We start from the raw sequence: 19351 nt of genomic DNA, 5'->3' as shown, positions 1-19351 counted from the left end.
CTGCTCCTAGAGGTTTTGGACATTAGTAATGCTGCTGAAGAGCCAGTCTAGATATTTTATTTCTGATAGCTTCATTACCCATGTCTTATTTCGTACACTTTGCCGCCCAGCTGCGTATCCACAGGTATCCTTTAAAAATGTCATCTTGTTGGAGTGAGTCTACTGTTCCAGCCTGTTGAGATCTTTTTGGATACTGACTCATTAATGTAACCATTCTCCTTCCCAAATCTACCACCTGAAAACTTGACAAGCCTTCCACTAATGCCACTCATCTTCCAAAATCTCGGTCGTAATGTGGAAGAGGACAAGGCCAGGTGTGCAACTCGATACATCTGCCAGCGTGACAGTGATCTGTGAAAAACACTCCTGAGGTGTGAGTCTACCAAGCCACCTGCCACTCAGGGCAGGTGTGTAACTTGGCCCACATTTCGCTGGTGAGGATGCCATCGACACTGACAAATGAGGCTCACAGGAGCCCCTCTGACCAGGGGTTGAACAGACTATGGGCAGAGCTCTTGGAGGGGGGCACTGCATGCAGTGAGCAATCAAATGTTGCCTTTGTAACTGACAACAAACACAGTAATAGAAAAAAACCCTGGTTTTCCAGTTCCCAGACAAATTACCCTCCTTATTGGCATCCAGACATTAGGCAGCTGGAATCAATAGAAAGAGCACCGGCATCCAAGAGCTGGAGTCTCAATTCTGGAAATTCTTCCAGAATTTCCATGCTCCGAGGTTAACAATACCTGCCTGTCAATGAGCTCATGCATGTAAAAGTGGTTTAAAAGTTGAGTCAGGCTAAGCAAACATAAACGAAGAGTATGATGATTATAACTGTTAGAAATCTCTCGAAGACACCATTTCCACTGGTAGAACCCAGTCTGCTAAGCCGAGGAAGACCCTGCAGAGGCACACAGGCTGCCAGAGGGCAGTCTCTCAGCACAGAGCAGCCCGACTGCCACAACGCAACAGGTTTCTGACCTTCTCTCCCAGCAGCAGTCACCTCTCATCTCAGACAAACTCCAGGCTGGCTTACAAAGGCCAGTGGAGTTTCCAAGACTCTGAGGGAACACAGGTCTCTCCATGGGCACCTGGTGGAGACCAGGGCCTGAGTAACTGCAGCAGAGATCTGGCAGGTGATGAAGGGCTGGGAGGATTGCTTTTAGCTCCTCAGTGGCTTGACCCCCAACTAATCCTTGGGTTTCTGTCCCAAATGACAGTTTCTAAGAACACCAGGCTTTTGGCTCAGACATCCTCAGGGCAGGCCCCCAGAAGCCCTGTTCTCGTCTCAGCTAAGGGCGTTTGTCTCAGGGAAGAAACGGTCTTTGCTGAGACAAGAGGCAGGACAAGTTGCAAAGGGCTGTCAGAGGCCAACCTGCAGGGTTCTAGCACCTAGAGTCATGATGTCCCACAGCAGGAAAAGAGGGATAGAGAACTGGCATGGCCTACCATGTGCTCTTGGGAAAAGAGCAGCAGTTAAAATGTGAGGCAACAGCCTGATCTGTGGTGGTGCAGTAGATAAGGCCTCAACCTGGAATGTGGGTTGCAGGTTTGAAACCCTGGGCTTGCTCGATCGGGCACATACAAAAAGCAACTACTACGAGAGTAGATGTTTCCCGCTCCTCCTCCTCACCTCTTTCTCTCTCTCTCTCTCTCTCTCTCTCTCTCAAATCAATAAATAAAATCTTATACAAAAATGTGAGGTTATAACCAGCTAAACTCTCCTCTGCTAGTCCGTGTAAGGTTGGTTTCCCAACTTCCAGGGGCAATGAGTGCTGCAGGCAGATTTTAAATATATATTGTTGGGTAAACAAATGTTTTTTAAGTTTGCTCATTTGTATTGGAGCAGTGCCAATGAAGGCTGCTGTGCTTGCCCTCAGGGTGGCAGATTGCAAATTGCGGATTGCCTTCCTGCTTGGGAGGGGCCATTGTTTGCTTTTTGCTGGAGAAAGGTAGAAGGGGGGGGGGGTGCTGAGGGGCTTGGGAGCCAGGACTTGGGCCCGCTCTGTTTGGCGGGGGAGTGCTGTTTTGCTTGTGGGGCCTGTGAGTCTGGCTCCTTTACCATTTGCCCGAATCCAATGAGAACCTGCAGGACGATGCCCTCTGCCACCAATCTTACACATACCTACACGTAACTGTTGGCAAGATGCTGAGAGGATCATGCCAGTGAATCTATTAACAGATCAGGGAGTCTGCACAGAAAGCCACTGGGAGGAAGAGGCCCAGGGAGAAGGAACCAATTTCTGTCAGGTGACTTTTGGAGCCTGCTGGCCTGCAAACTACTCTCACTCATCCTACTCCTACAATAGTCTCCCACAAGATAGGTGGGCTGCTGAGAATTACCACAGGACACATGCAAACTAACTCAGACTTTCATAACCACTGGTGACGTTTAAACATGCTTGTGTCTTTCTCTTACTGCATTTCCTGGACGATGCACCCACACAGAGACGGTGCCTGGTTCTACATACGTACGTGCAGGAACGAGTCACAGGTGCATCTCTGCGCCCTGGTGGTGACTGCAGGGTTCTACTGCTGGTCCTGCAGAGTCGAAGCAGGACCAGGCTTAGCTGACTGGTGTTATAGGCTGCATTCTGTCCCCACACACCTAATTCATATATTGAAGTCCCAATCCACAACACCTCAAAATGTAACTGTATTTGGAAATAAGGTCTTTAATGAAGTGGTTAAATCAAAATGAAGTCAGTTAGGGTGGAGTCCTAATCCAGTATGCCTGGTGTTCTTACAAAAAAAAAAAGAGACACTAGGGTTGTATGCGCATAGAGGGACAACCATATGAAGAGAAAGTGAGGAAACAGGCCCTGCGAGCCAAGGAGAGAGGCTTCAGAGAAGCCAACCCTGCCAGGACCTTATCTTGGACTTTCAGTCTCCAGAACTGTGCAAAAACGAGTTTCAGATGTTTAAGCCTCTTAGTCTGTGAAATTTTATGAAAGCCCAGAAGATTAATATAATTGGTTTACCTAAAAATTGTTCATGTTCACTGAATAAAGGAGAGAAAGTAGAGTATGGCGGGCAGAAGACAAGGGGCCCCTAACTTCTGAAATACCATAGACCAAACGCATCCTCTTTGGTTTGGGATGAGCCATGTCAATGGCAAATTGTAGCAAGGCCAAGGTGGGGACAGTGTCTATCCTTGCCATCTCGCAGGTCCTGTCTACTCTGGAGGCCTGAGGCTAAGGTGGTCTGCAGGTGCCTAGCAGCAGGTCTGAAACTGCACGACTTCCAGCCACAGCCTGGGAGAAACCAACATGTAGCCGCTTACTTCCTTGCTTGGCCTCTTACTTTTGTGGGTTGTGATGTCTGTCACTGCTATCCTTCCAGAAAAAGATAATAGCGTGGGGGCAGAGTAAGGTAGCCACCAGCACATTCACAGTTTGACAAACTGAATCACATCATCTGGCCCAATGCTGCTTTTCACCAGGGATCCACCCAACCCGGGCATCCCACTGAGTGTGGGGCAGAAAGAACCCTCCCCTGGGGGCCAGGAGAGGAGAGGAACCCACAAGTGCTCACTGTTTCTAACGAGCCAGACACACAGGCTGGTGGGACTTGGAGATCAATCCAAGAGCAGATAGATCTGTCATTGAGCTCTCTCCTGGCTACGGGTGGGGGTGCTGTGGTGGGAGGGAAATTAAAGCTAGCAAGGAGGGTGTTTGAAAGGTATTGTCAGGCTGATGTGAGGAGGGGCTGAGAGGGGAGACATGCTCTAGGACAGTGGTCCCCAACCCCCAGGCCACGGATCCGTGGGCCATTTGGTACCGGTCCATAGGCCATTTGGTACCGGTCTGCAGAGAAAGAATAAATAACTTACATTATTTCCGTTTTATTTATTTATTTATTAAAAAAATTTTTTTTTAATTTATTTATTTATTTTAGAAAGGAGAGAGTGGGGGGGAGAGACAGAGAGGAGAGAGAGAAGGGGGGTAGGAGCAGGAAGCATCAACTCCCATATGTGCCTTGACCAGGCAAGCCCAGGGTTTCGAACTAGCGACCTCAGCATTTCCAGGTCGACGCTTTATCCACTGCGCCACCACAGGTCAGGCACCATTTTATTTATATTTAAGTCTAAACAATGTTTTATTTTTTTAAAAAAATGACCAGATTCCCTCTGTTACATCCGTCTAAGACTCACTCTTGACGCTTGTCTTGGTCACGTGATACATTTATCTGTCCCACCCTAAAGGCCGGTCCGTGAAAATATTTTCTGACATTAAACCGGTCCGTGGCCCAAAAAAGGTTGGGGACCACTGCTCTAGGAGACAGAACTGACAGGCCAGCAAATGGCAGTGCCTTTACTTTCTCAAGAATAGCAGGGTGGGCGGGTTTGGCCAATTCAAATGCAAAAGCCCAAGGGCAGGGTGACTGGGAACCCTTTCAGTATTCACTGTCATCCCTCTCCAACTCCCACATAAAGGCCTGGAGGACTCATGTCTCTGCATTCACTCTGAGGTTATTTATACAGTGGGGTGAGAGCCCCCATAATAACTGCTAGCGGAGACACACACAAACCAACACACACCTCAAACCGGAGGCCTTCAAAAAGCAGGTCTCTAATTCAATTCCAACCTGATCCACTGGAGGAGGAAAGGGGATGAGGAACAGGGGCAGATCTGGGTCAAATGAGAAACAAAGAGTATCAAACATCTGCAATGCAGCCAGCTCACCCAGTTTGGCTGGGGCAATGAGGAGGTGAAGGTCTGATGGATAACGTGGTCCTAAGTGCAAGCTCCCAGGCTCTTGCTATGCAGGAGCCACATCCTAGCCTTTCCTACTGGGACCCAAGGGCTAGCTAGCCTTGTTCTTCCCAGCTGCGGGGCTAGCACGAGAAGACACAGTGCATGCTTTTGAAAGCAAGGCATCCTTATCATTATTTTCTGCAAGCTAGCTTAAAGGAGACCAGGAAGAAAGCCCTCTCCCCCCAACAAAACCCCCAAGCCCTCTTGCTTTTGAAGATGAGAAAAACATGGAGAAAAAGAAATCTGCTCTTGGCAGCCTTAGCAGTTATAACTCCGCCAAGCCACAGCCTAATGGTCACATTTAATACCTTGGAAATTTCCATTTCAACTCTCCATTTTCATTTGTGTGTATGAGTTGTGATGCTGGGGGTGAGGAGGTCTGGACCTGTCTGAGGGCACCAAGACCTGGACCAGGGCAGACTCCCGACTTGGAAGGCCTTTCACTTGGCCTTGCCTATGCTTATCATTTCCTCCCATTTCAATTTATATGGCTTAAAATATTTAGCCTCAGGCACGATGAAGTGTTTCATTTAGGACGTTCCCCTGGACCATTAGACTGGGACTCACACTCATTGTGCTACTTGCCCATGCAAATTCCAGGAACTGCCCACACAGAGATGGGAGGTGCTCAACTTAGCTGTCAAGGGCTGACTTAATTACACAGCCTCAGTGGGCAAAGCAGAGCAGTTTTTAGCCAACTGTTCTAGTAAATATTATGAGAAGCCCTTTCATAGAGTGCTAATTCTGGCTTAGTGATTTCAAATGTGCCCCGCTTTCCTTCTCATTCAAACACTCACTGGGCCCCAAAGATGTTAGGCCAAGCTAGAAAATCAAACAGAGAATGCATTAGCTGGTATATCGTTTTGCGGTGGTTTGTTTTTTAAATGGTATAAACACCTGAGTATCACTGTCATTACGTGAGGACAAACTTTGAAAACCCACCAACTTCTGCGGCTCGCCTTCTTCTGCCCCTCCCCCTGCTCTGAGTCCCGCCCACCGGCTTCTGGGCAGGCTGGGGACGTCAGCTAGCACCGCTGCTGCGGGTTGGACAAAACAACCATCGCAAACCCACTTGGGACGTTTGAAACAATACCCAATCACTGCATCCACCCTCCCACAGCGCCCCGGAGGAAATGGCATCATTACTTTCATTTTACTCCGTTTGTGACCGGCCAAAGGAAAACAACATGTCCTATAATACAAGTACCAGGGTATCTGAGATCGCCGCCGGAGAGTACGCTCCGGAACGTAATCAAATGACCTCGCAGAGAAATTAATTTTCAGGAGTTAAAGTAACCCTCTGTTGCACATGCACTGCCGTTTTTCTAACTGCAGAAGTGGATTTCACTTTCCAGTTAGAATAGAAAACTCTAATGCATCCCCGTTTATTTTCAAAAAAGTCTATAAATAACCCAGGATCAGCAAAATTATGCAAAACATCCTGCTAGAAGAAGAAATGTAAACTAAAACCACTTACAGAGACTCAGGCTGCCAACTTAATCTGATTCTACGACGACTGTAAACATGTTGTACTTTTGGAACCTGAAGAGATCCACATTAGCACGGATGCCGTCACAAAAAAAGAAAAAAAAAAGAAGAAAGAAAAACCCCGCACCTAAACAACAAAAGCCCAGCCCTAACACGGAGCGCCGCGATTCGGGCTCGTGCGCGGTCCTGGACCGACGGCCGACCAGCTGCACTCAGTACCAGCAGTCCAGCTTGCACACGCCAACTGTTTTGACTACAGGCACTTGTTAAACACAGAGTTTCAGGTCCTACCAGTTGGACACCAGAAGTTCATAGAACTGACCCAGTGCCAAGAACAACAAGCACAGAAAGCGAAACGGCTGCCTCGTGCGCCCTGTTTTTGTTAACTGTTTATGCAAGCCCCGAAGCAATTGAGTAACCATTAAGAATAAAACAGAACTTAAATAACAAACGCAAAGATGACCCCCCTGAAGGAAATGTAGATGTTGGTAGATAAAGGACAGATGTCAACTTAGTTTGTTGGTGGGGTGGGGGTGGGGGTTTCGGAGAGAATCAGTGGTGGGAGGGGCAGGTGTCACATGACAAACTGCGGTTATTAGAAGGAACTGACTGCTTCCTTGAAGCATCTTTTACTTAGAGATTGACTTAAGAGATTTTGCAAACGCCAAGGCCTTGGTACACATCTGGAATGACTGCAGAAGCAATGAAATTTGCTAGTTGGCAAATCCCATAAGAGAAAAATAGGAGGTGCTGAATGGAGTCAAGGCACGGGAAACATTGGGTTTGAGCATCCTCCCAACAGGCCAAAGTTGTGGGTTTGATCCCGATCAGGGCACATACAAGAATCAACCAATAAATAAGTGGAACAAGCCTGACTTGTGGTGGCGCAGTGGATAAACCGTCGACCTAGAACGCTGAGGTCGTCGGTTCAAAACCCTGGGCTTGCCTGGTCAAGGCACATATGGGAGTTGATGCTTCCTGCTCCTCCCTCTTCTCTCTCTCTCTCTCTCTCTCTCTCTCTCTCTCTCTCTCCTCTCTAAAAATTAATAAAAAGAAAAAAAATAAGTGGAACAACAAACTAATGTGTTTCTCTTCCTTAAATCAGTCAATCAATCAATAAAAAAGAAAATTCTTTTAAAACAATGACACAGGAAAAAAAAGAGGAAAGGGACTTTCAAGGTCCGCTCTGTAGGCCACCAAGCCAGGTGGGAAGCAAACAGAAGGACCTTGGCTGTTTCTGACCTGCCCTGAGAAAGGTTTCCTTGGAATCTTTGCTTTCTTTAGGTGACAGTGAATAAAGTATTTTTTCCTCTGGCAAAATAAAATAAAAAGGAATGCTTAAAGCACTTGTTTAACAAGGCTTTCCATTACCGTATTTCCCCATGTATAAGGTGCACATTTTTTAACCAAAAAATTGGGGTTTAAAAGTGGGTGCGTCTTATACAGTGGTTGTAGATTTTCTTACTTGCATTCCCCACTCTGTTGCTCTTGTTTTTGCGCTCATTGTTGAAGACAGTGATTCATCATCAGACACAGATGAGGACAAGCTAATGGATGGGAGTTGTGACAGCGATGAGGAGTTATATGAATTTTATGATGAATAAAATCTGATTTCAATAACTTTATGTAATACATTTTTTTTCAAATTTCAAGCCCCAAAATTATGGTGTGTCTTATACATGGGAGCGCCTTATATAATGGGGAAATACGGTACTTTCTCATAATGCATCAAGCACTATCACATTTTAGAAACAAGACTATTAACCAGATAAAACTTTAGAGTTATATGAGAACTGGGGTATGAAAGTAAGAATGAGAAATTTTGAATTGCTGAGTGGACTAAAACCTCCCCTCCTCCCTAGCTATTTATTTTTATCTTTCATCTATCTATCTATCCATCCATCTGTCCATCTATCATCTATCTTTGATTTGAAGAATAAAATGGCTCTTCCCCACTCCATAGTTCTAGGAAAAAGTAGTAAGTAGAAACAGGTTGTTTGTAAAAGCCACTGTAACTTTGGGCCAGATTCTCATTTATTCTGGAAAGTAATTGTAGTTCCCTGGGTTCTGGGGGTCACCAGTGCAATGGTGGTAGAAATGAACCCACACAATGGTTGCCCCTTGTCTCCCAAAGGAACCCACATTTCATTACAAACTATATATAGAAATGGTATCACTGGGATCTGAAATGAAATCCCCTGGAGTGAGATGCGGCAGTTGCCTGACAGACCCAGAGAGAAAAGCATCCAAGATGAAGGAAGGGGCAGGGGAGGAGGAATGCTGAGGTGGGGGAGGGGGAAGGGCCACCAGAGAGAAGGGCCAGCCCTGGCCTCAGGGCTGGCAACTGACTCCTTAAAACCTGGAACTTTGGGAACCCGGAACTTGGGAGTTTGAACTTTGGAGCCGGGCTGCTCACTTAGAACTCCACGGTTTCCATGTCTCCTTCATGCACATTCTATTATCTGCTCCTCAGAAGCATCCTGAGAGATGGGGAGGCTTGGTATTATTATCCCCATTTAAAAGGAGGAAAACTGAGGCTCAGAGAAGCCTTGGTCTTAGTCCCACAAATGCTGACTTATGCTGGTGTGGTGCTTTGTTATTCACAAAATACCTTAAAAGCTTTATAAGTTCCATTTTCACAGAAAGGTCCATGGAGATTTTGGAGAGGCCACAGATCAGTCCAAGACCACTCTGCAAATCACAAACAGCACTGGGTCTCCCAACACCTAACCGAGCCCCCTCGCTTGCTTCTACTATGTTTCTTGGACACTCAATGATAGAACTAAAAAGGCCAGTAAAGTTGTGTTATAAAAACACATCTTTTCCCTTGATTTCCCCAAAACTCCGTCTTCACGGTTTTTCTATAGCAGTTGACAGATGGCAACCCTTTCGCGCTAAAAGAGTTCTTCTCTTCATGGTGAACTCTGGACATCTGCACAAGAATTCTGATTTCAATGGAAAGCAATCATCTCTGCCCAGTCTGCACTGTGTTTTGATTTGATCAGTGACCCACATGCTGACCTCTGGCTCCTCACCTAATCCTGGTCTAAGAAGAAGCCGGACCAGAATGGCCCTGCAGGCCCACCAAGCTGTACGTTATGTGGCCTGCATATCCAAGTGTATTGTCTTGCATGTGGAAGGGATGTGGCTCAGCATGTACTTTGGTGGACAGAGCTCTCTGCAACGTGGTATTTCAAAGTTGTGCTTTTGCTGAATTCTTTGGCAGCAGAAGCTACTGAAAGTATTGGACCAAATGAAGGGTCCCACTGGCACAGGCCTTGTCTGTGCCAAGTGGGCACACTCACAGCTTGATAGAGGGTGCTGTTACTATTATGCGATACACATGGGCAAGTTCATTGCAGGTTTGGGGCATTTCCACTGAGGGAACATGATAGTGAGTTACTGCAGATGCTAAAGTGTTTGTAGGGTTGAATGAAGACATCTGTCAGGAGTCTGAGAACTCAGGGCCATGACCAGAGATACTGAATGTGCAATGAAAGAGGGGAGATGGTCAGGAGGTGATGATTAGAAAGTTCTAGAATGTTCTGCCACTGCCTCATGAATCTATATCTCCCCTTCTTTCTCCCTGAAAACACAACACAACAAAAGATATAACCAAAGGCAGTTGTGTCAATGTGGCTTTTATGCTGAATGTCACTAAAACAGCCTAGGTCAAAGAGACTAATAAAATTTGTCTCCTGTTAACTTGGAGGAGCTCTGCAGGTGGACACGATGAGCAGGCGGTGCCCGTCACTGGTTTATTTGAAGTTGTTTTGGTAATCACGTGACATTTGCTACCTGAAAAGAATATGGGGACTGGGTACACCAGAATAGTTTCGACAGGAAAACTTGTTTGCTCACAGGATACTGAATAGAATACAGCATTTCCATGTACCTTCTGACTCCTCTGAGCATAGAGACCTTTTTTTTAAAACCAAAAAGTAGGACACATGGTTTGACAAGTGCTGGCATATTTAGGGGAGACAGGTAGGCTATTTAAAATCAGAACGTCTGTCTGCAAATCCGAGAGGCATGACCACCAAACTTGTAATATCAAATTAGTAAAAGTGAGATGATAGGGGATATGGAATATTAGCAGAAACTTGTTAGGTGGGACCTACCGGTGTGCTTAATTAGGTAGTTCTACCACAGACCAGACAAATCCTGCTTTGCCAATAAGCACGGCGGTTTCGGGAAGGCTGGGCAGCAGCCCTTGGAACAACAGCATTGATGGAGACAAAACTGGGGCCCTGTGCCCACTCTCTGGGCATTTAGAGCACCCCTGCCCCAGGCCCCTCGAAGGGCACTGCATGGGGTACATATACAGAGGAGGGGGCTGATCGGGAGCCAGCGAGGTCGTAAAAAATGGCACGGATATGTGGAAAGCTGGTTAAAAAAAGGATGAAGTCAGAAAAAGATGAAATCAAAAAAGGATGAAGGCCTAGCTGTCAGGAGACAGAAAGTCAGGGAAGCATGTAGGCAGTGGTGGCAGCCACTGGCTGCAGACTCGGCTTTCGCCCTGTTACCAAGGTTCACAAGGACTGAGTCCACCTGCCTGATCTGACCTGACACTGGCTTTGGCTTCATCCTCTGTGATGGCGGCTCATGACCAAAGCCACAAAGCCAGTTTTGCACATATGGGGGCCACATACCCTAAGGTTTTTTAGGAAAGTACCAATTTTAATCAGCCTTAGTCAGTACTGTACCACAATTTGCAAAATGACTTTACAGTTAAGGTCAATGAATGTGGGTTGATTGAAATCTGGATCACTGGACTGTAAGCTCCTTGAGGGCCAGTTCTGAGCCTCATTTACCAGGTGGCCCAATGCCTAGCCAGAGCAGGGAGGCCTTGCTATGTGCATTTTTGATGCACGTTTTGAATGAATGAACAAAGTTCCTGTTAATGTGCCCACCAAATAGATGCATACCTTACTGTGTATACCTTTATGTTAGATATGTATCGAATTTGGTGTTTTGATTAACTTTTAAAAATTATTTTAAGTAGTTTATTTTATATTTTTCAGATGTTTTCCTTCCCCCAAACCCAGGGTTAAATTTGGTGTTTTTAAAAGTTATATTTGTGATTCAAGTTAGGGAGAAGGTAGAAAGGCTTTCCACTTAAAATTTAAAATACTAGCTCTTCAAAAAATTGTAGGCACTTTGTAAAAGAAATCTTTTAAAAAGATCTTCACCCTACTCTACTTTATCCTCTTAAATTATGTACTTTGAACATTATTTGATCCTTTTTTGGATAACTCAAGGTCATTGTTTAGGGCATTCATCTCTATACTTTGCTATAAAATGGTGATGACCTCAGGGTCTAAAACTGTAGCTTTCAAACTATTTTACCTTGATCTACCTTAAGGAATGAATTTCACACTGCAACCCAGTATGCACATATGGGTATGAGACAAAAATTCCAAAGGATACTATTTATTTTTAATTAAGTAAAAAACATTCTGGTATTTTCTCTTCTCTTCTATTCCACTGCTTAACATGTTGGTTAGGACTCACTACATCGATTGCCCCACCATCATGGGTGATGGCTGCCCTTTGCAAACTCTGAGAAAGTAGGCAGAGCTATTTGTCCCTGCACAGAAGGGGCCTCAGCTGCCACACTGTCTGCCTTTTACTTTTATTTTCTTCAGACTGGTGTGACTTCTGCTGTCAGGGCTGCCTTCACAGTTCTGCTCTGAGTGCTAACTTGCCGATCTTGGAAATCAGACTGTCTAGCTTGCTAGTATTATGTATAAACTAATTGTACTCTCTTCTCAGTGAAGGCCTGAAGATGGTGCCCCTATTGGTGCTGAGTGGGGCCTGCTGCCCTTTAAGTGCTCAGAGTTGCTGGCTGGGTTCCCAGGGAGCTTTAGTTAGTGGCAGCGTTCATGATACTGAGGTGTTATTGGATGCGCCATGTGTAAACACCCACACATATACAAGAGTTCTTATTTTTTGAAAGCAGTATTCTGAGGACTGGGCCTCAGGCTGGAAGGGCTATTAAGTGACAGAGGCTCCTGGCAGCAATCTTGCTTTATGAATAATCTGGGCTCCAGTATATGAGGAAGCTATTCCTAAAGTAACTGACCCCCAACAGGCAGATTGCAACAAAGCAGTAACCAGGATCCCTGTTCTGTGCTGCCCTCGCTCTGTTACTCATCCTGTTCACCTGCATGTCAGCTGGCAAGACTCCTTCCACCCAAGTGCAGAGAAGATAAACTAAGATATTTGAACCTTCCAGCGGAATTTTGAAACGTGTCAAGTTTGTGTGTGTGTGTGTATGTATGTGTGTTGGGGAGGTAAGTATCTTATATTGATTTTACAAAACTTCCAGCAAAAGGTAGATACTGTGCCCCTAAACAAACCTAAATACAAAGCAAGCAGGCCCTGGTTAAGTGAACTATTGGCACATCTATTCAATGGAATGCTGGAAAGTTACAAAAATGATGATGTATATCTACATTTACTGCAATGTGTCCATGATCATTTTACAAGAAAAAAAAAGCAGATTTCAAAGCAATGTCTGTAATAGAATTCCACTTTTATTTAAAAAAATACAGGTACAGGTACATACATATAACAGAGACATACACATAGAAAAGACTGGAAAAGTTTTACCCTGACACTGAAATATTTACTTATATTTCCTGGAATTTTGAAGTTTCTTTCTTTTCTTTCTTTCTTTCTTTTTTTTTTTTTTTTTTTTAACAATGCTTTATTTTTGTAATAAGAAAGCAAGCAATTTTCACTTTTTCCTTCTTTTTTTTTTGGAGAGACAGAGAGAGGGACAGGCAGACAGGAAGGGAGAGAGATGAGAAATATCAATTCTTCATTGTGGCTCCTTAGTTTTTAGTTTTTTACTGATTGCTTTCTCATATGTGCCTTGACTGGGGGACTCCAGCACAGCGGGTGACCCCTGCTCAATCCAACAACCATGGGTCACGTCTATGATCCCATGCTCAAGCCAGCAACCCCACGCTCAAGCTGGTGAGCCCATGCTCAAGCCAGTGACCACAGGGATTCGAACCTGGGTCCTCTGAATCACAGGCTGATGCTCTATCCACTGCGCCACTACCTGGTCAGGCAGCAGTTTTCACTTTGAAAAAGTAAAATTTTACTTTACTATGCAACACAGTACTTCTGTTTGGGGCACTCTACCCCACGCTCACCTCATCTGTGACTGTTCCCAGAGGAACATTTGCCACATTTGTGAATCAACAAGGCAGTATACTCATGTTGAGCTTTTACACTTTCCCCTCACTACTTTGATGTCTTCTCAAACTTAAGTTCTACTCATAAAGAAAGGTAAAAATGGAATTGTTATTAAAAAGTTTTTACATGAATGCATCTTAAGGCAAAGGAAGGGCTTCTGGCTTTCCTTTTAAGGGTCATGTTCTCTTCTCTGAAGGAGTTAAGGGAAAATATAAATCCCGAGCAGACGGCTCTGCTGGTTACACCTCTGGCAGAGGGGCCTGCAGTCCTCCATCCTCCAGGAAGACAAGTCAAAGAGCTGCCATGGTCCATGTGCCGACTCTAGTTCTCGCCCGCGCCAGAGCACAAACCAAGGTTGGGTTTAAGCACAGGAATAATCCTTCACTCTTGTTAGTGCTGCTCTGCAATGTTTACTCACATCCTAGGGTAACTGGTATCTCCTAAAAACGACTAAGGAGAGAGGGCAGGCGAGTGTATTATTCTCAGCTTACAAATGAGGAAGCTAAGATTTACAGAGGGGAGGCCACTTGACCAAGGTCATTCTTTTGGGAACTGGTGGAGACAGAATTGAACTCACCTGTTCTGGGTTTGTTATCTTCGTTCTGTGCCACTGTGTTCTTTCTATAAACAGAGTAGCCATATACTTATCATCCTAACTGGACACCCCTGAAAGTAAAAAGGGGTGCTAAGTGGATGAGCCCCAGGGCAATAGGTGTAAACTGTGACTCTCTTGAACAATCCAGGATTTATGGTCACTTTAGATATAATCCCAGCCCTCATCCCTCTCCTCCCACGCATACAAGGAATCATGCCTTTTGAATAGAAGGGTGAAACGGAACATAGCTATAATGCTTGTAATTTACTTTAAAGTACTGCTGTGTGAATAAAAGGAGAGAAAAAGAAAATAGTTTAGTATGACTGGTGTTTCCTTGTGTCTGAATGATCTAGGCCAGGCATGGCCAACATATGGCCCGTGGGCCAGATCCGGCCCGCGTAATGAGTTTATGCGGCCTGTGATTAAATTTTTAATATTCTCCGCTACTGTAAAATCTCAGCTACTCAGAAGCAGAAGCGTCTTTGATTATTGGAAATTGAGATATTTAAGAAGATAGTGATACGCGGAAAAGAATTCTGCGTGTGACTAATCTAGGGTTAACTTCCAATAATTAGTTGAATGGATTCGTGATACTTCTTTATTTTTAAAAAAATTCCATTATAAAGATTTACAACTTTTGTACTCATCTGTACTCTATATGAACTGTTTGACATTTAGAGGCGATGTGAAACCCACATACTTGTAGGTGGAGTTTGCCAGTGTACATCCAAGGTCAAACAATTCGTTATTTTTGTGGTCAAGTGTGCCGAATCAAGTGGCATTTCAGCATAGACAACAGCTACAGTTGATAACTGAAAACGTGTCCAGGCTGTTTGTAAAACGAAATAATTGTTTTACTTGCGATATAACCTGTAAAGCCAGCAGCCAGGGCCACCATCACAGCAGCCCAGCCAGTGCAGGTTCGCATTGGATTCGGACAGTCGGTAAAGAAACAACGGAGCCACAAACTGGTGGGCCATAGTCTTTAATCCTAGCTTGCACCCAGCGGGCAAGTAAAAAACATACACTGGGCTCCAAAACCCACTCACATTCAGTGCTCACAAAGCCACTGACTTATCCGAGTTTCCTAGAATCAAAGGTTTCTAGCTCACCAGCCTTATTCGCCTCAGTTCCCCATCTCCTTCCTTATCCCAGATACAAAATCTGCACAAACTGACATCTCACTCAGCACTCCACAATCTTGGCTGCTTCTCCTGGCCACATGGCCTCTTTCTGCTCTCTGCTCTGCTCCCTCTGCTCTCTCATGCTAATCATCCCAGGAACCAAGAGAGCAAGCTCCCATTCTGCCCCCATTTTATAGTGTAGATTCAAAACCTTTAATCCAATATACAAAATAGGGAAGTCTCTAATACAAAGTCACTTCTCTGAGGCATGATTGGATTGTACCGCCCCACATCAAAAAGGGTGGGAAAGGCTTAATCCCAAAACCAAGCCCCAGCCTCCAAGGATCCTGCCTGCCCCCAAAACACATTAATATCACCTGGGCAATGGCCTCCACGTGGACAGCGTTATCTTTTACAAAGTGAGCATAATACATTTTATCTGCCCAACAATCCACCCCTATGCTCACTTTACTACCCACAATCTACATCACCGGCATCCCTGTGCAAGGAAATGAGGCACATTACACAAATTACAACAGCACAAGCCATACAATTTCAACAATCACAAAGGTACACTTCACCAGTCTCTGAACACTTAGGCCAAAGCGCAAAATGTCCTCGGCCTTCTTTCTAGCCACGGGAAAAGCTTCCCGGGGTAGGGGAGTGCTTCCAGCAAAGCCACCCCCCACCCCCATCAGGGTATTTCACATTGTCCAAAATCCATAATCCGTAAGTCCATCCAACAAAGGAGCCAATGCCCACTCCAGTCGTAGTCCAGGAAATCAGTCCACGCACGTGGGTCATCAGCCACCCCCCTCATCCCTGCCGTCCTGGCAGGTCTTACACTGTCCCAAAGAGGGGCACGTGGCAATGGCAGTCAGCATTTCCATCTTGGCTCTGGAGAGCATGATAGCATCCATCCTATGTCCCCCAAATCGCAGACCTACCAGGGCTGTAGTAGGTGCTCCTTCCAGCTGGGCTCCCATCTTATGGAGACTGCGGATTGCAACTCCAGCTCGATTCTCCTCATCTTCCAAAGAGGAACTAGAAACACCAGCTCCTGCTGCCAGGCTTGAGCCCCAGGCTGCCGCAGCCTTCTGCTCCGCAGACCTTGCAGCTCCGGACCCAGCCTTAGCCTCAGCCTCAGCCCCAGCCTCCCGCCGCTGCTGGCTCTCCACAACATCCAGGGCAATCTGCAACTCACGAACCTGTGAATCCTTCTCCATCGGCTGCTCCATTTCCAGGTGAATCTCGCAAACCTGGTCAACCTCCTCCTCCAGCACTTCCTTCAGCTCCAGGGTCAGCATCTGTTTCTCCCGCACTTGCTCCAGCTCCTTCCACTGCTCGGTTTGCAGGTCCCGGGCAGCCTCTTCCACAGAGCTCTCGGTTTCCTCACGCATGGCTGTAAAAGTCAGCCAGCCTACGATCCCCAAAAGGACAGCCATGGGGAACCTTAACACTAGCCAGTCCTCTACTCCACCACTCAAAGGTGGTAGTGGCTTGTAAAGCCAGCAGGCAGGGCCAGGGCCACTATCACAGTAGCCCGGCCCTTGCAGGTTCGCATTGGATTCGGACAGTCGGTAAAGAAACCATGGAGCCAAAAACTGGTGGGCCATAACCTTTAATCCTACCTTGCACCCGGTGGGCAAGTAAAAATACACACTGGGCTCCAAAACCCAGTCACACTCAGTGCTTACAAAGCCACTGACTTATCCGAGTTTCCTAGAATCAAAGGTTTCTAGCTCACCAACCTTATTCTCCTCAGTTCCCCATTTTCTTCCTTATCCCAGATACAAACTACACAGACTGGCATCTCACTCAGTACTCCGCCATCTTGGCTGCTTCTCCTGGCCTACTCCACGTGGCCTCCTTCCGCTGCTGGCTCTACTTTCTCTGCTCTCTCATGCTAACCTCAGGAACCAAGAGCCGAGTCCTGTTCTGCCTCCCTTTTATAGTGTAGAAATCCAAACCCTTAATCCAATATACATAATAGGGAAGTCTCTAATACAAAGTCACTTCTCTGAGGCATGATAGGATTGTACCACCTCACACCAAAAAGGGTGGGACAGGCTTAATCCCAAAACCAAGCCTCAGGCTACAACAATTCTCAACACACATTAATATCACCTGGGCAATGGCCTCACGTGGGCAGCACCTATTTTTAACAAAGTGAGCATAATACATTTTATCTGCCCAACATGGCTACATACCGATTTGTATCGAATCCTGCCACAGACTACGCCAAATGTAAGGCCAGTGGCCACAGCCAGGGCCACTATCAGAGCAGCCCAGCCCATGCAGGTTCGCATTGGATTCGGACAGTCGGTAAAGAAACAACGGAGCCACAAACTGGTGGGCCATAGTCTTTAATCCTAGCTTGCACCCAGCGGGCAAGTAAAAACACACACTGGGCTCCAAAACCCACTCACATTCAGTGCTCACAAAGCCACTGACTTATCCGAGTTTCCTAGAATCAAAGGTTTCTAGCTCACCAGCCTTATTCGCCTCAGTTCCCCATCTCCTTCCTTATCCCAGATACAAAATCTGCACAAACTGGCATCTCACTCAGCACTCCACAATCTTGGCTGCTTCTCCTGGCCACATGGCCTCTTTCTGCTCTCTGCTCTGCTCCCTCTGCTCTCTCATGCTAATCATCCCAGGAACCAAGAGAGCAAGCTCCCATTCTGCCCCCATTTTATAGTGTAGATTCAAAACCTTTAATCCAATATACAAAATAGGGAAGTCTCTAATACAAAGTCACTTCTCTGAGGCATGATTGGATTGTACCGCCCCACATCAAAAAGGGTGGGAAAGGCTTAATCCCAAAACCAAGCCCCAGCCTCCAAGGATCCTGCCTGCCCCCAAAACACATTAATATCACCTGGGCAATGGCCTCCATGTGGACAGCGTTATCTTTTACAAAGTGAGCATAATACACTTTATCTGCCCAACATAACCCTTTCAAGCTTATTCTATTAATTAAATATTGTTTTGATTGTGATACAGTTTGGATATTTATACGATATGTAATTATATTTTTATTAAAAATATTTTTATTAAAATAATATTGTATATTAAATTTTTTTACTCACATTTATTCATAAACAAATTACATAATAAAATTTTGTTACTTAAACAAATCATTTTTGTATTTAACATCTTTTAATTTTAATATTTTGTCCAGCCGGTGAAAAATGTTTTCTTTCCAATCTGGCCCAGGGGCAAAAACTGTTGGCCACACCTGGTCTAGGCTTTACCTCTGGGAATGATCAGCTCGCATGCTATCAAGAATACAAAGTCTGGATTGGGCAACTGGTATTAGCCTAAGAGGATCACACTCTAAAAGTGGCTACTTCAAATCTTTCTGCCATCTGTATTTTGATCAACATTCTGAATAGAAAAATGGGCTTCTGTTGGTAAAACTTGTGACTTAGTATAATGAATGCTAGAAATGGGTGCTTATTGGAGAAATTAAAGGTATTCAAGCTACAAGAACTGGCCCAAAACCTTCAGAGACATCCCCACCCTTATATTTATATAAAGAGGGTGTTGGAATCCAGCAGGCTTGGGGGCAACCATTGCCTTAGGAGGGCTGATAACAGCATGCTGCTTATTTGGGGAAACTGATTCCCATTCCTGGAATGTTGTTGCAGCTGCCTTGAGGGAACCTTCCATACAAGGTATGAAGAAACAATCAAAGCAGAGAGGGTGGGACTTCAAGTTTACCATACAGGTTGAGTGAACTGTTTTCTCCCTACTTGTTGACAAATGTTAGATGCCTATATCTGAGGCAGGCTTCAGCCTGACACTTGCCTTCATTACAACCGCGTAGTGAGGCAGTGGGCAAGAGCTAACTTTTACCACCTCAACCTTCGGCAACCTTCCACCAATGTTTTCTACCATAACATACCTACAAGTTCTGCGTGGCCAAACCAGTTTAGGTCAGTCCACAGCAAACGTGCCTTTGGGTGGTAGGTTTTGGGAAAGGAGTCCTTAATGCATTTTTCCTCTTTTCCAGCTGATGAGCCTCATGACGCTGTGACTCGGTCTGTCTTGTTCCTTGTTCTAGTCCCTAAACCTCATGCAGTGCCTGCCCATAGCATGTGTGGGATAGATACTTGTCTAACGAATAAAATAAATGAGTAGCAATCTGTTTATTAACTGTAATCTGTGATTTT

At 45.4% G+C, this 19351-nt stretch overlaps 1 protein-coding gene across 5 annotated transcripts in view; it reads right to left on the bottom strand.

Annotated features, from left to right (window-relative positions):
* The window catches only part of ATXN7L1 (ataxin 7 like 1), a 278049-nt gene that overhangs the window by 78217 nt on the left and 180481 nt on the right, over positions 1-19351 (bottom strand). The window contains exon 1 of one of the 5 annotated variants that reach the window (XR_010747499.1): positions 6235-6581. The exons of the other annotated variants lie outside the window; for them this stretch is intronic. The gene's annotated coding sequence lies outside the window, so the exon portion shown is untranslated. Of the gene's footprint in view, positions 1-6234; positions 6582-19351 lie in introns of those variants that run through there. 5 annotated transcript variants of the gene reach the window in all.

This window comes from Saccopteryx leptura, chromosome 12 (assembly GCF_036850995.1).
Source record: "Saccopteryx leptura isolate mSacLep1 chromosome 12, mSacLep1_pri_phased_curated, whole genome shotgun sequence".
NCBI classification, from domain to species: Eukaryota; Metazoa; Chordata; class Mammalia; order Chiroptera; family Emballonuridae; genus Saccopteryx; species Saccopteryx leptura.
The sequence above is the reverse complement of the archived record's forward strand: the minus strand, read 5'-3'. Positions and strand labels throughout refer to the sequence as shown.